A 15346-nucleotide genomic window follows, 5' to 3' on the forward strand; every position below is an offset into this window, starting at 1 on the left:
CCTTCTCTGCACGCTGCCGCATTCCGGCTTGTGCAGCGCTCGCCGGACGGCTCGCCCCTGAGTGAGCCAGAGGGGCCGACCGCGTGCTGGGCGCTTCGCAGCTGTCACCTCACGTGACCTTCACAGGTGTGAGACGGTAGGTTCTGTCGTCCCCTTTCTGTGATGAGGAGGCGGGATCGGAGAGTTAAGTAATGGGGCGAGATCCCACAGCCACACAGTGGCAGAGTGGGGGTTCCCACTGGGCCCTCACTGACTCCATGTCGTCCGATCTAATCAGACTGGCGATCGGCACAGCTCACGGTTATTAAGCACACCCCTAATCTAACCAGTTAGAGTGCTTGCATCCCAGGCTCCCTCTCCTCCTGTTTGCTGCTTGCCTCTCCCATCCGGCTGGAGCACACCCTCTAACAGCTGTCTCTGAGAAGGGGCGGACACCATGTGGGCTGTCTCATCGGACACGACCACCCTGTGAGGTAGCTGCTTCCACTGCCCCATTTTATAGGGGAACAAACAGGTTCATGGGAGTGTGGCCCCCTGCCCCATCTCAGCCCCCACCACGGGGGGCCTACTCATAGTGGGTGCTCGATATCTATTTGTTGGATGAACAAATACAAACTGAATCCTGAAAGACATAAACCGTGGGGCGGCTGTTACTTCCCATGCAGAGTGCCGGTGACGTCCCTGGGGGACAGACGCCCTCCCCCTCAGGCGTCGCCCAGGGGGCCCAGGGCGGGCTGGACGGCCCGCTGGGGAAACGCGGGTCTGGTTAATCGATCTGCCCGGACTGGAGCGGGCGGCCTGAGACAGAGGGTGTAATTATTCCAATGAAGCCTCCACTTAACTGAAAGGACTTCTGGCAAAAAAAAGGGAAAAAGGTTATTTAAAAGGACGAACTCCTGCAGGTGGGAAGGGCCCGAGGTGACGCTGGCACCGGCCGGCACCGCGGCCGCCACGGCGTCCGCCGCCCCGGAACGCAGGCTTTGCGGGAGCCGTGCCTTCCTGCGAGCTCCCCACGCTCCCTTTCCTTGCTCCGAGAGGGGCCCCCGGCAGCAGCGAGAAGGGCCCCCCCGCCCCGCCGTGTTCTTCCTCGTGCCCGGTTTGCTTTTTAACTGACCCGGGCCCATCTCAGTCCATTCGACCGGAGTATCGAGAGGATCCCGCTTCCTGTCAATGAACACGTGCACAGCGACCAGCAGGGCTTCACCGACGCGCGTTTCGGAAGCAGCGGTTACCGCTCTACGTTCCCGGCGGAGCGGCAGGCATTGCTGACCCGACGCCCGTTTCCCCCACTCACTGACGGCGGCCTGGTTCTGCTGGGAGCCTTGCCGCGCCCGCCTAAACACCCGTGTGTCCAGCCGGCCCTGCAGCGGGAGGCGGCTGTGCGACACGGTGCTGGCCAGTGAGGCCTGAGTGTACGTTTCTGGACGGGGCATTGGGAAGGCTCCGCGGGGCAGGGGGCAGAATCGGGTGAGTAGAGGCTTTTATTTGCCCCTGTCTTCCTACCTGGAAGGCGGACGCAATGCTCTGAGGCACAGCGGCTCTCTTGTGAGCATGAGGACAAAGGCCGCCTAGGCTGCTCTAAGGACTTTGGGTCCAAGCTGGCCTTTGAGACCTTAGTCCGTGAGAAGAATAGAATCCCTAATAGGCACAAAACTCTGATTTCATTTCTAGCACTTGCAGTTAGGAAAACCCTCCTCCCAGATACATGTGATGAATGAGATCCAAGCCTCCGAAGACGGTCATCGCGACCTCAGCCACAGACCCCGAGCCCTACAGTCTGAGCGGCTGACGCCTTATCTATTCGTCCCGGCTCCTTTTACTCTGGCTACAGAACCAGACAAAGCAGGCGATCAATAGAGACTGGAGACTGCCTGTGAGCAGAGCTCTGCGGGGGACAGAGACAAATGCTGTTCGACCCCCCAAGGGTTACATGACCCGAGGAAATGAGGCCTGGCCCGGGGCAGCAGCGAGCAGACCACACTCCTGGCCTGGGGTGTGTGGGCAGGAGGGTCTGCCCCAGCTGCCCGCCATGGCCCTGCCTTGAGCCATGGGCCAGGCCCACACTTCCCAGCTCCTGCGTCCACCCTGCCCACCTCCCCCCACCCCCGGAGTCCATCTCTTCTCTCGCTTGGCCCTCACCCTTCCCCGTGTGCCCACACTCACCCCAGCTCCCGTGACAGCCAAGCTTCTCGGCCGCCATTGTGGGCATGCCCTGCCCGCCAGCCAGGCCACTGCCCGCCACCCCGGCCGTCTCCCCAGCCTATAATATCTACACCTGGGACTCCTCGGGGCACTCCATCATCTACGTTCAGGTGACCCGGGCAAAGGGCCAATGGTTTCTGCAGAATAAAAACATCTTGGTATCTTTTATGAAAAGAGGCGGTACCGAAAGGAGGAATTCAGGATTCGGGGGTGAGGGGGGCATGTGACACACCTACTAGACCCAGGGACCAAGCGCACGGCCATGTCAAACCCGCCCCCCCCCGCTGGGCCAGGCCCCGCCACACGTCCGTCCACACTTATCCCTCAGCGGCTTCCGGCGGGCGCAAGGCAGGGAGTGGGGGGGGGGCGCTTGCCTCCGGCACTGCCGGGCCGCCCTCCGCTCCTCCCGCCCCGTCTGCAGCCTCGGCCCCCGGGGAGCTTCTGAAAGACCACGATGAGGAACGCCAGATTGAAAACGCTCCGAAGTGCGTGTCCCTGGGTCGCACTGGGCACGGCGAGCCGACCACAGCCGCGGCTGCACCGTCTCCCCCGACCCCGACGCCAGAGCGAGGTCGCCCTCTGCTGCCGTGGGGGGCAGCCGGGGAAGGACGCCGGCCTTGGCGATGACCGAAAGCCTTCTCCCCGCGGCCGCCCGGCAGTCCGCCCTGCAGAGGCGCCTTCGCCACGGGGACCGGGACGTCACCGAGAGCAGCAGCTGGTTCCGACGCCGGAGCCCTCTGTGCTTTCCAAGACGGACCCTTGGCTTCGCCCGTGGGCTCGATGACGTTCTCCTTTGCCGGCATGTTTGTCAAAGCCTCGGCCGCCGTGTTATTACTTGGGTTGGAAGCAACTTGGAGAGTCCATGGTCCCTCTTCAAATTTGTCATATCGGTCCCAAGACCTGGTTTGCAACCATGCTGTCTAGCACGTGGCGGGTTTTCAATAAATGTCTGCGAACTGCGAGCTCTAACGACCTAAGGTTTAACGATGAAGCATCCCATCGGTACGGAGCCAGGTTCAGCCATCAGTCAACCAGGAGGAACTTGCGGGAGCAAGCGATCCGGACGGGCCAGGCGGTGCTCTGGGACATCTCGCCCGGCCGTCCTGTGCTCCTCACGCATCTGCCAAGTGAGCGGACGCACGAATCTCCCCCCAGAGTCCGGCCCGGGAGCTGGGCTTGCGACTCCACAAAAGCGAGCCCGCGGGACGCACAGAGCACACGGCCTGCTGCGCGAATCGCACAGAATCAGGTGCCTGCACGGGAGGGCGGAGGAAGCCGCGACCTCCTTGTCGGCTTTGGGAACTGAAGAGGTGGTTTGGAACGGACAGAGCTGGACGGGGGAGCAGGGCCCGGCCTTGGACTTGACCGCGAACAGGCAGAATCCGGAGGCCCTGAGGACCATCTGCGTGACAAGGCTGGGCCCTTGCGTTTCACGGAAAAGGTCACCGGGACCATCAAGCGAGAGCCCCTCTCGGAGAGCAGCCAAGAACGAGGACCGGAAAGTTCCATGGGGGCCGCGCGGCGGCTTAAATCTTCCCCTCCACCCCCTTCTCGTCTCCCACGGGGGGCGTGGGACAGGTTAAATGGCAGAGCGGGCGGCCCGAGGCCGGGACGCCTGCCTGGGGGACATGGGCACAGTGCCGAGCGGACGTGGAGCAGGACGCGGGGAGCCTGGTCGCCCACTTGCCACTCGCTCCAATCAACATGGCTCGCCGTACGGGAAAGAAGCCGGCTGTGAGGATGTTCAGCAGGAAGAGAGACAAGGGTGTTCATTCGGGGTGTTCAGAGCGGGGTAAAGGCCGCAGGCGAGGAGGGGGACCCTGGCGGGACGAGGGCAGGGGAGCCTCGCAGGCGCATGGGGAGAGAGGGAGGTGGGACAGGGGGCGTGGGCCGGTGCCCAGCAGAGGGCGAGGCCCGCCTGGCCCGCCTGGTCGGTCTGGCCGTGTTCCAACTGCGAGCCTTAGCGAACCAGGGGCGCGGGAGAGGCGGGGCCGCCCCCCGCCTAGATGCAGGGGCTGCCGGGGCCGCGGCTGGTCCCAGGGGCATCACGGTGTCCTCTGAGGCCGCGGCCCGAGGGGCATGCAGAAGCAGCGTGGCTCCCCGCCGCGTTCACGAGCATGAACGCGTGCTGAGAGGCGACGTGGCCACGACTCTAAAACGCATTTCTAGCCGCGGGGCGGGCCAGTTCATGAACCGCCGTGGGAACCGGTGAGCGCAGGAACCGCTAAGCTCGTTGCCTGGGTCTGAGGAGAGCTCTGCCCACTGCTTCAGCCCACGGGCGGGCGGTCGGGAGCCTGGGGGAGGGGCGACTTCGGGCCTCCTGCCTGGGGCAGGGCTGGGGTGCTGGGTGCGGGGCGCGGGGCGCTCCCACCTCCCGCCTTCTAGCTCTCCCGCCAGCATCGTCACGGTCACCACCGCCCGCTGAAGTGTGTGGGGGGCGGTGCCCCAAGGAGAGGCCGGAGGCTGCGGGGACACGGCTCCCGGCACCTCTTTCTGCAGAGTCCACAGGTCCGTTGCAGACCCTGGGCGGGGAGCAGCAGCGTGAGCTTTACATGGACCTCACCCCCCCTCCCCAAGTTCAAGGGCGGGGTCAGGCCTGTCTCTTCTCCTCCCTGAGGCCACTGGGCAGCCATCTGGGGGGTGGAAGGAGGAGGGGGAGGTGTTCTGAGGTGACGGTGAGTTTGCTACGCCGCCCTGTCTGCGAAGAGTCTGTCGGCTGTCGACACAGAGTTGGGGGGCTGGCATTCTGGGTGCGGGGTGCCCACACATGGCAGGTGGTGCTCCTGCTCTAGAGAGGTCACACTTCGTCGTGCCTGTCGGTATGAGGTGACGTCATTGCCCCAAAAGACAGGGGTGGAGCAGAAGGAAGCAGGAATTCTCTAATCAAACAGTTAAACCGAAAGACCGTTGCACAGAGACCAGACGGCCGGCTCCTGCCTGTCCGGGGAGGAGGACTCGTCCCAGAGCGGGGCCCGGGGTCTGAACTGCTCGGCCTCCCGTGGCCGTGTGGCCTCGGGCACGTGGCGGGACCTCTCTGAGCCCCCATGTAAAACTGGACAAGTGGCACTTACATCGTAAGGCGCGCAGGGCACACGGTGGGCACTTAATCACTGCGGCTTAGTCCCCGCCGTGTGAGGCCCGTGGAGAACTCGAGATGGAGGTGGGAGTCACCTCTACCCGACAGAAACTGGGGAGGAGCCCAAAAGGTCCGGCTTCGGCGCTTTTCCCTGGGCTCCCCGCGTGCAGCTCGCCCTCGCGACCATCCCCTGCTGCTGGCGGCCCCCCGGGCAGGGACCGTCCCACACGCTCTCGTGTGGCCTGCGGCCCCCTGAGACTTTCTCTCCCCCGGGAGGCATTCCACGGGCACACTGTGGCTCGCGTCCGACCGGGAAGCCCCAGCTCCCTTCCTCGCTGCCGTGGACAGACGTGACCTCCGCACTGGTCGGTCTCACCACGGCGGCCTGTGACGGGGCCGCGTGCCCTTCCTCTGATTTCACCGTGTCCCGAGCACCTCTCGGCCGGGCACGAGCCTGCCATCTCTGACCTGCAGGACAGAGCCAAAGTGTCACCACCTTCGCTGGGTGGGACACGGCCGGCCGGCCGCTCCTCCTCTGCTGGCCGGAGGAATCCCGATTCTACGGCAACCGATAAGCCAGCACCAGCAGTGAGCCTCGCACGGCACCCGCTTGTCGCGTCCGACGACAGAAGTGCACGGGAACGTCTTTGCTGGCTCCGCTCCCTGGACCAGCGGTGCAGGACGCCCCTGGTGCTGGACCCCCAGGGGACACTCAGCCTCAGGGATGGGACTAACAACTCAGGAACAAACCCCACCAGGGACGGAGGCAGAGTGAGGCGAAGGGAAAATGTCTGCGGCTCGGAAGAGCTGGAGCGACCCTCCGGCCTCAAGTGCTGGCTGCTCCTGCCGAGGTCCGGCTCCCGAAGCTGGGGTCCCGCGGGCTGTGGCCCCGTGCGCGTCCCCGGAGAGAAGGGGCCATCGCGGAGCCGGCGAGGGTGAGCGCTGGGGCACACAGGGCCGCTCGGCTTTTAGCCGGGCTGCCTCCCCATCCTCCAGGGAGGTGATGCGTGGTCACGACCGCCCCCTAGTCCTTGCGGGGTGGGGGACCCAGCCTGCGGCCGGCCCACACATGCACGAACCCTGAGCCTTAAGCAGCCCCGCCAGGAAGGCGTCCCCAACCCTGAGGATGTAAGACTGGAGGCCAGGGGCGGGGGGGTCCCAGGACGAGGCCGGGGGTGGGGGGGGTCCCAGGGTGAGGCTGCAGCGCCCACTTCCTCTGCATCCCTGGCTTTGGAGCCTGAGGCCCCGGGAGCTGTGGGATCCGGACAGTGACCTCTGTCCACGGGCCGGGCCGTGGTGTCAAGGAAACAGCCTGGAGAGGGATGGACCGAGGGGTGGGACGGAGGACGAGGACAGAGAAAAGGGAACAGGAACTCGGAGCCCTTTTCGGCGCCTCCAGGTGCATGGCCCAGAAAAGGGAAGAGAAATGAAGCAAGACACGGCAAAGGGCGGGGCGGTGGGGGCGGGGCGGTGGGGGGCCGGGGCGGGGCGGGGCGCGGGGCGCGGTGCGGGAGGGAAAGCGTCTCCAGCGGGGCCGTCTCGGCCTGTGTCAGCCTTCCCTCCTCTCAGGAGCGCCCGCGCACGTCTGGCACACGCACCCGAGTCCCTCCCCTCGGCCGGCGCGCCTGTTTGAAAGCCCTGCGAGGGCCCACAACGTGAAAACACAGAGACTCACATTTTCCACGCAGCTGTGTGACGCGGGGCCGCAGAGGAGAGCGTCCCCGAGCCCCTCTCGATGACGACACTCATTTTCCCCAGGAGGAGAGGGTTCCGCAGCCGCCTCCCTTTTGAGCATCTACCTGTAAAAGCGTCTTCACACGGAGTTGCAGAGCTCGCCGGCTTGGAGGCCGGTGGGCGTTTCTTCTCACTTTCCCTATGACGGGCGCCGGCAGCACCAGGCTGTTTTTCTGCTGGTGTTTTTCGCGGCCCACACAGTTGCGAGGAAGATACCTGGCCGAGCCTCAGAGAGACGCGGCAGAGCTGGGGACTCTTTAAGCTCAGAGATCATCTCTAGCTTCTTGCCACGGAAGCGAAAGCTTATAAATCAGATGCACGCCTGAAAGCCTTTTTATTCCGGGGGTGGGGCGGGGGGTACCCCACATGATGCCCTCGCCAATAATTAAACAAGGCGCCGTGAAAACTGCGCCCGGACACGCGGAGCAGAGCTCGGAGGCCTGAGGTCCGGGCGAGCGACCCGGCCGCGCTGACGTCCGTTCCCTTCTGGCCTTGCGAGGGGCTCTGCGGGAAGCCGGCCTTGAGGGCTGGCCGCCCGGTGTCACACCGGCATGTCACAGGCCGGGCCGGACTTCGTCCGCAGCCAGTGTAGCTCCTGCATCGAGGGATGTCATCCGCTGGTGACTCTGGGACACCATGAATTTATCGATCGTTTCTCATTTTAAAGGATGTCTCGACACCCCAGCCAATTTCTTCCAACCAGTGACATCGCCCCAAAAAGTAGACTACATCTGTAATAAGCAAAAGAACCCCCATGGGGGGGGGCTGCAAAGGTTTCCTCGAGCCCGTGGGACTTCATGGTTTCCTGACGCATTTCATTAGGAAGCCAGGACCTTCTCAGAGGCCTCTAGGAGAGACCCCGGTCGGGGTGAGCTTCCCTTTGGGGGCTCTGGTCCCTCTGCCTCCTGGTGAACCATTTGCCCAGGCTGTGCCTTTGCCCCTCGGAATGTGGACTAAGGCCCCCTTGGGCGAACCGTGGGACGACACTGCCCACAGGGGACCTTACTGAAAGGCGCCCCTGGGGAGGGCGGGACCCCCGGAGCGGGCGAGCCTGCAGGGCTGCGAACGCCAGATCGCGGCCAAGGCCCGGCTTCGGGGGGCAGGGCTGCACCCACTTCCGCTCCGCTCGGCTGGGGCTGTGGCCCCACACTGCTTCGCTGAGAACACCCTCCGCGCCTTCTGCACCGACCGTCCCCTTCGGGAGAAAGCCGGGAAATCCAGCACACCACAGCAGGAAGCTTCCGTCCAAACCGGCGGCCGGGCACCGACAGCCTCCTCTGGCCCCACCCCAGGCCCCGCGCCGTCCATGGCAAGACGGTGGCAGTGGCCGCCGAGGGCCCCCCGTGATAAGAAATGATGGAAAGGAAAACGCACGAGGCCATCGGAGCACGTGGTGTGGACGAGAGCAGGAGAAACAGGTGTTGGGGTCTGCACGGCGGCCCCCCACCCCCCGAACGGCTCAGAGATTCTGCACGGCATGCGGCTTCACCGGCTCGGGACGCGCATGCCTCAGAGGAGAAGGACCGGCCGGCCGGGAAATAGACTCACGTGTGTGCAGACCCGCTCTGCCCCGGGCCCGGCTGGAGGGCTCTCCGTGGTCCTCTCAAATTCCTCGTCCTCAGGCCCCCAGAAAACACTGATGCTGCAGGGAGCAGTGGCCTCCCCCGGAAGCCCACACGGCACCCGCTCCGGAGCCGCCTCTATTTTTAGCAGGGGCAGAGGCGGGGGCTGGGTGGGCTGCCTACTTCCCTTTTTATTTCTGTTCTGAGTAGTCTGTGGGTGACCTTCGGGGAAGGCGCTCTCTCCGGCTGACGGTCAGGTGGGGGCCGTGTCAGTCATGGGGGCAGGGAGGGAGGAGTGGCCAGGAGCCCAGCGTCACCCTAGATCTGCCTGTCCTGCTGGACCTCACCCAGGAGACCAAGGTCCCCGGACAGAACCGCACCGAGGAGGTGGCTGGTTGGCAGGTAACGCGGGGCCTAGAATGTTCCTGGATGACGTTTCTGAAAGCCTCACGCCGAGGTGCCCGGAGCCAAATGCACCGTCCTGTGCATTTCCTCCTGACGTCCTGGGCTCCCCTGTCTGCGGCAGAGACCTGATCCCCATTCCCCGGCCAGCCTGCGGCGTGGACATGCGGAGTGGACAGGCTGGTGCAATGCTCGGCGAGAGCCGGCGCGGGCGGCGGGTCGAGGTGGTGCATGCGGGTCCCATCTGAGCACCCGCGCCGCGGGTGGTCTAGAGGTTGGCCCCACCCCCCCTTCCTGGAGGCTGCGCGACCCCCCTTCCTGCACAGCCCCCCATTCCTGCGCAGCCGGCGCCGGCCCCACCCTCGGCCCCGTCCCCGTTGTCCCCGGCCCACGGCCCCCCGCCCACGCCGCCCACGCCCACGTTTTGGCCTCATTCCTCTCCTTTCCCAGCCTGCGCCGGTCGTGAGGGAATTTACTGTTCCCTGTTCTTTTCTAAAGAAGCTTCGGGACGGTCAGCGCGCGGCACCATCTTGAGCGCACAGTCCTAGGAGTCTGGGAAAGATGATGCCCCGGGAACCAAGACCCCAACGGAGAGAGGCAGCAGGCCTCAGCCGGAGGGCACCCCCCACCCCCCCCCCCCGAGGCACCGCGCCCGCCATGAGGATCCTCGGGGCGCGGACGGCTGGCCCCCCCGCCCGCCCTTGGTGGCGCTTCCGTCGGGGGTGTCGGCGGCGTGCGCCTCTGCTCCTGAGCCGGGCCCCCGACGTGTGGCCGCCTTGGCCTGTCTGTTCCCCTGCCGATCGGCGTCGGCGCTGTGTCCCGCGGTCATTCACTGGCCCGCGCCAGGGCCATGTTCTCACGAGCGTGAACGCCGCCGGGAGGGGCTGCTGGGTCGCGGGAAGGCTGTGCCCAGCCCGTAAGGAGGCGCCACCAGCCGCGGCTGAGAGGGCCAGGCCCGCACCCCCGTGGGCGCCCACGGCCTGCCAGCCGCGCCCCTCACCCTGTCACACCGGCCCAGGGGCACCGGCTCCGATGGCGTCCCCCAAAGCCCACGTCCGCCGGGACCTCGGAGCCTGGCTGCCCGGGCCTGTGTCCTTGCTGATGCGCCTTTGGGGCGCCCTGCCGCGATGCCGCCCCCATTTCTCACTCCCGGCCTCCGGGAACGTGACGGAGGGAACTTGGTTGTTTCAAGCCGGCCAGTCTGCGGGACAGCAGCTTTGGGGAGCCCTCACCCACCCCGCAACAGCTCCGGCCACGTCCCCAGTCAGATGCCCACCCCCCTGAGCAACGCCTCCTCCCACAGGAAGCCCTCCCTGGCCGCCCTCGCGCCTGCATCCTCCTCGGCCCAGCACCTCCCGCCGGGACCCACGCGGCTGGGGCGGGACCTGCAGCCAGTGGGACCAGCCGGGCGGCCTTGGGCGGCACCTGACCTTGGCGTCCGTAGGGGCTGGCGGACCACGGGCCGTGAAGCTGGTTCTGGGGGGCGTGACACAGGGCCAGCCTGCAGTGTGGCTGGGAGCCCCTGGGGGCGTGACCCCTGGAGTTCCTGCTGGGACTGGACGTGGGGGGCCGGGCGGCGGGGGGCACGGGAGCCTGGGAAGGGCTGCTGCACAGGAGCGGCCTGCGGGACAGGGCGTGGCCACGCACGGTCACCCCCAGGGCTGCCTGCCCCCCTGCTCCCCCGAGTGGGGCTGACGCCGGCTGGACTCCGGGCACAGCAGGTGGGTGTGTCCGCGGCCGAGGGAGGCCGCTGCGACCCTGCGACCCTGGAGACCCAATCAATGCACCGCCCTGAGCCTCCCCGCCGCCCAGCCCCGGGCCAGGTCCGCCCCGCGCGGTCCTCCTGGTCCTGTCCGCGCTGCTATTTATCTCCCATTCGAAGCCCCCGTTCTAAACAGTGCAGGCCCTTGACTGCTGACTCAGCTGCTGGAGCCAAAACTCATAAAATCCTATTTCAAAAAGGTCCAACGATTTTATTTTCTGATCGTAAATATGAAATTTAATTAGCAGCTGGCCGCTAACGAAGTCGCAGTGGAAGCCGGCCTGGGCACAGCGAAGGCCCGGCGAAGCGGCCTGCGGCCCCGTTACCTCTCGCCTCCCCCGGCCCTCGCCGCGCCCCTGCAAAGCGGGTACTCGCCCCCCCCCCCCCGAGCGGGCCGGCGCACACTCGAGAGTGGGTCACGTGCTGCCTCCGTCCCTGCCCCAGGACTCCTGCCCGCCCGGCGGGAGGGAGGGGCCAGGGGACCCCGTCTTTGCAGAGACGCCGGAGCCGGGAAGACGGTGCGCAGTGGGCGACCAGCTTGGTGCTTGGCGTCCACGCTGGGCCCCCGCTGCTGCCCCGGCCCCCGCCCCGGCCCGGTGTCCCGAAGCGGGGACCTGCGTGGCACCTGCAGATGGCTTCTCTGTGAACTGGGACTAACGCCGCCCTGGCTCACGGGGTCTCCTGACGAGTACGAGCGCCTCTGAAGCGCGTGGCTGAGATACAGCAGGTGCTCGGCCGGGGGAGTTTCCACGATCACCGTCCTCGCGCGAGCTCACTGGTCAAACCCCAAATCCAGGACTTGCCACGGACCTAAGGTCCTGCTGAGAAGGAACGGATAGTCCCCAGATGGCCCGGGGAGCTGCCCTACCACAGGACGGCGGACTTCCTGACCGAGACGGACAGGGCCCAGTCCGTGTGGCGGCGGGGACGCGCGGCCACCGCCAGCCCCTGGCGCGTCCCGGGCTGTCTACGGCCCGAGCGCGGTGGGTGGGCGAGGATGCGTCCTTCATCACCGAAGTCACGGCGACGCACACAGCCCGCGTGCGGGGACCGCGGGAGCAGGTGCGCCGATGCCCCGGACGCAGACCCCGCCGGACGCGCCCCTCCTGACGGGGTCGGTGGCCTCGGACGCCAGGCCGGCTCTGCGGTCCGGCGCGCGGGGCTGGGGTCCGGGAACGCCGCTGGCAGAAGGGGACAGAGTTTCTGAGCCTGTTTTCTGTCTTGCTTTCTGCCCCGTTTGGCAGAAGCAGGTGGCCATGCCGCTGGCGTCTGGGCGCCTGAGCAAGTGGGGTCGGCACGTGCATTGGCTCCTTGTGGCTCTGCGGGGGGTTCTCCCAGCGCCGCGGCTGAGCTCTCTGGGATGCCGGGGCCTGACGCCCTCAGGGGCGACCGTCAGCCCTGACGGGTGCGGCCGGCTTCAGGGATGGAACGTCGCGGGTGAACCGCGCTGTGTAAACCGAGCCCCCCTCTCTCTGCCTCCGGGGTTCGGCGGTGTGGTCCCTGTGGTCCCCGTGCCGCGGCATCGGCTGACGCCACGTGTGACAGCCGCCCCGTGGGAGCTCACGCTGTGCCCCTCACTGCTTGGCGTCCTTGGCCCCCGCGTGGCCCCCAGGCCTCACCCGCGACCCTCCGGGCCAGCGCCTGCACTGTCCCGGCCCCCCCGGGGCTCGCGCACCCCGACGAGCTCGGCTCGGGCTCGCCCAGTGCCACCGGCAGAGATGTGGCTTGTTGCTTGCCTGCTCGCTCCCCTGCTAGGCCTGCTGGGACCTTGGCTTGACACGCGGGCCAGCCTCCCTGTCGATGGCGCTTCTGACCTCACGGTTCCTCGTTACACACTCTGGGTTCTTCTGGGTGCCCGAGCCCCCGGGGGCACCGGGTCTCCGTACCGCATCCCCATGTGGCTGTCACCTCGCCTTGGACTTGCTGGTGAGCCCCAGATGCCGGATGCCTCGGCGGTACCTCAACTGCATTCCTGGCTGACGCCTCCCCAGGAGCAAGCCCGGGCGTGGGGCTCTGCTGCCCACCACCCACCTCCGATTCCAGCCGTCACCTTCCATCTCTCGGGTGGGTCAGGGAAGGTTGCTGCGTGCTGGAAGCTGATCCTTTCGTACGCGGAGTAAGATTCTTACCTCCATGAAGCAGGGATCAAGCCCCACAATTATTTCTAACAGAAATCTAATACTTCATACAAAAAGATATTTGGGTGGATTTGAAATCTCTTTTGGGGACAGGGTGTCTAATGAACCCCACTTACGATAAATTCTGAATCGCTGTCAACCTTTTGTAACACCCTCCTCTCTGCCCCGGTGAATTCGGATCGGTTGGGAGGCGTGTGGCAAGTAACATGTTACGGATGATAGTGAAAATAGTAAACGATCACGGAACGGGACAAGCCGTTTGAAACGGCTGTTTGTAGGCACCGGCCAGCAGGTGGCCCAGGGCGCCCTGAGGGTGGTCCGGGCCTGCGCTGGATTTCTGCCTGGACGCACGTTGCTCACGCAAGGGCTGCCGGGGCCTGGGAGATGGACGCCGAGCGGAGGACCACACAGAGCAGGGGCGTTCGGCTGAACGTGGAGCTCCACGTGCACAGGCAGGAAGGACTCCGGGAGCCTGGCGGGGGGCCACCACCAATGGGCTGTGCGCTGACGGGTTTCAGAGGACACACAGGACTGCGTCCTGCCCCGCAGACTGGAGCAGAGACCCAGACGGCCGCACCTGGGAGTGGGGGTGGGGGCGGGGCCCCCCCCAACTCCAGAATAAGGACAGCTGCAGATGCATCCAACAAGGCCGAAGAACCACGCCTGTTCACACATAAACTAACTTATCGCAACTTACAGACAACAAAATCCAGAGACGTGGCCTCCACCATGGCCGGAATGCGATACAGTTTCACCAGGCACGTGCGTGAGCTGACGAATTTGACTCATCACCAAGAAGAAAATGACTCAGTAGAAACAGACCCAGAAATTTGAGAAACGTCAGAAATTTCACACAAAGACTTTAAAACAGCTATTATAAATGTCCCAGATTTGAAGAAAACATGAACGCAATAATGCAAAAAGGTGTGAAACAAGAAATAACCAAGCGGGCATTCTAGACCTAAGAAATTAGAATATATGAAATACAAATTTAACGGATGGGCTTCGCGACCATGTGGACTTTGTGGAAGAAAAAAAATGAGTGAATTTGAAAATAGGGCAATAGAAACTATATGGCTGAGGTACCTGGGGGACAAAAAGGTCGAAAAGGACAGAACACGTGATCAGTGAATTGTGGGATGACATCAGGGGTCTAACATTCCTGCAGTTAGAGTCCCAGGAAGACGAGAGAAGGGGAAACTGTGGAAGAGAATGTGTTTTAAAGAACTTCCAAATTTGGTGAAAAGTATCAACTCACAGATCCAAGAAATTCAATGAACTATAAGCCAAATAAATAAATAAATAAATAAATAAAGCATAATAAGGCAGATCTTAATCTTAATCAAACTGCCCAAAATCTAAAGAGCAACCTTAAAAGCAGACAGGGAAAAGACACACCACATACAACGGAATAGTGACGAGAATCAGAGGTAACCCCTCACGAGACACGGTGCGAAGAAACGTCGATGAGCCGTATACGTAAAGTGCCGACATGAAATGTTGAACTTGGAATTCTTGACCCAGTGAACTATCTTTCAACAATAAGATGAAATAAAGGCCCTTTCTTCAATAAACCAAAAGCTGAAAAAGATTCATCGCGGGCAGACCTACGGCACGAGGAGTATGAAAGGGTCTTCTTCAGCCCGAAGGAAGATGATACCAGGTGGAAACTTGGACCTGATGCGGCGAGTGGAGGGAGTGCGTGTAAGATATTTTTATTTGCAATTTCTTTAAAATATGGCCGAGAGCAAAAATAACGACCATCTGCTGTGTGCGCAGTTTATAAAACATGTAGAAACAAAACGTACGACGATAGCATGAAAGCGTGTCGCCGTGAGGCGCGCACCGTGCGGGAAGTGAGAGAGCATCAGTACGAGGAGGGCCGTGACTGAGGCGAAGATGCGCTGTTGTTTGTTTGTTCGTTTGTTTGTTTGTTTGTTAAATAAACCATGGAGCGACCGTGTACTTACATGAATCGAACAAAGCAGCAGGCTAACAAGTCACCAGAGATAAAATGGAATACCAAAAAGACCTCGATTCATCCGAAGGAAGGTAGGAAAGGAGGAAAGATGAACCAAAAATCGGGGGCATCGGAAAGAAAACGAATGCTCAGCTGGCGAACGCACCTGGATCAAACTCGCCCGTGAAAAGACAGAAATGATCAAAGTGGACGAAAAATGGTTAAACAACACGTCGTTTGTGAGAGACACACTTTAAATATATAGACACGGATAAGGCAAAGTAAAAACATGGAAACACTTCAGAAGAACTGGAATGGCTATTTTACTATCAGAAAAGTAGACTTCGGGAAAAGGAGCATTATGAGAGCTACAGAGGGACATTTTCTAATAAGAATCGAGTCAGTTCAGCAAGAAGATATGCCATTCCTCAATGTGTACGTCCCTAATTATGGAGTTTCAAAACAGGAGACAAAAACATAAAACTGAAAGAATTAGCCCAATTCACAATG

At 63.1% G+C, this 15346-nt stretch overlaps 1 protein-coding gene across 4 annotated transcripts in view; it reads right to left on the reverse strand.

Moving 5' to 3' along the window:
* Positions 1-15346, reverse strand: part of CARD11 (caspase recruitment domain family member 11) — a 74780-nt gene that overhangs the window by 32516 nt on the left and 26918 nt on the right. Inside the window, exon 1 of one of the 4 annotated variants that reach the window (XM_036224620.1) lies at positions 8561-9198. The exons of 2 other annotated variants lie outside the window; for them this stretch is intronic. The gene's annotated coding sequence lies outside the window, so the exon portion shown is untranslated. Of the gene's footprint in view, positions 1-6953; positions 8539-8560; positions 9199-15346 lie in introns of those variants that run through there. One more of the 4 variants, XM_036224623.1, reaches the window with a different exon arrangement.

Source organism: Rousettus aegyptiacus, unplaced genomic scaffold, assembly GCF_014176215.1.
Source record: "Rousettus aegyptiacus isolate mRouAeg1 unplaced genomic scaffold, mRouAeg1.p scaffold_m13_p_7, whole genome shotgun sequence".
Lineage (NCBI taxonomy): Eukaryota > Metazoa > Chordata > Mammalia > Chiroptera > Pteropodidae > Rousettus > Rousettus aegyptiacus.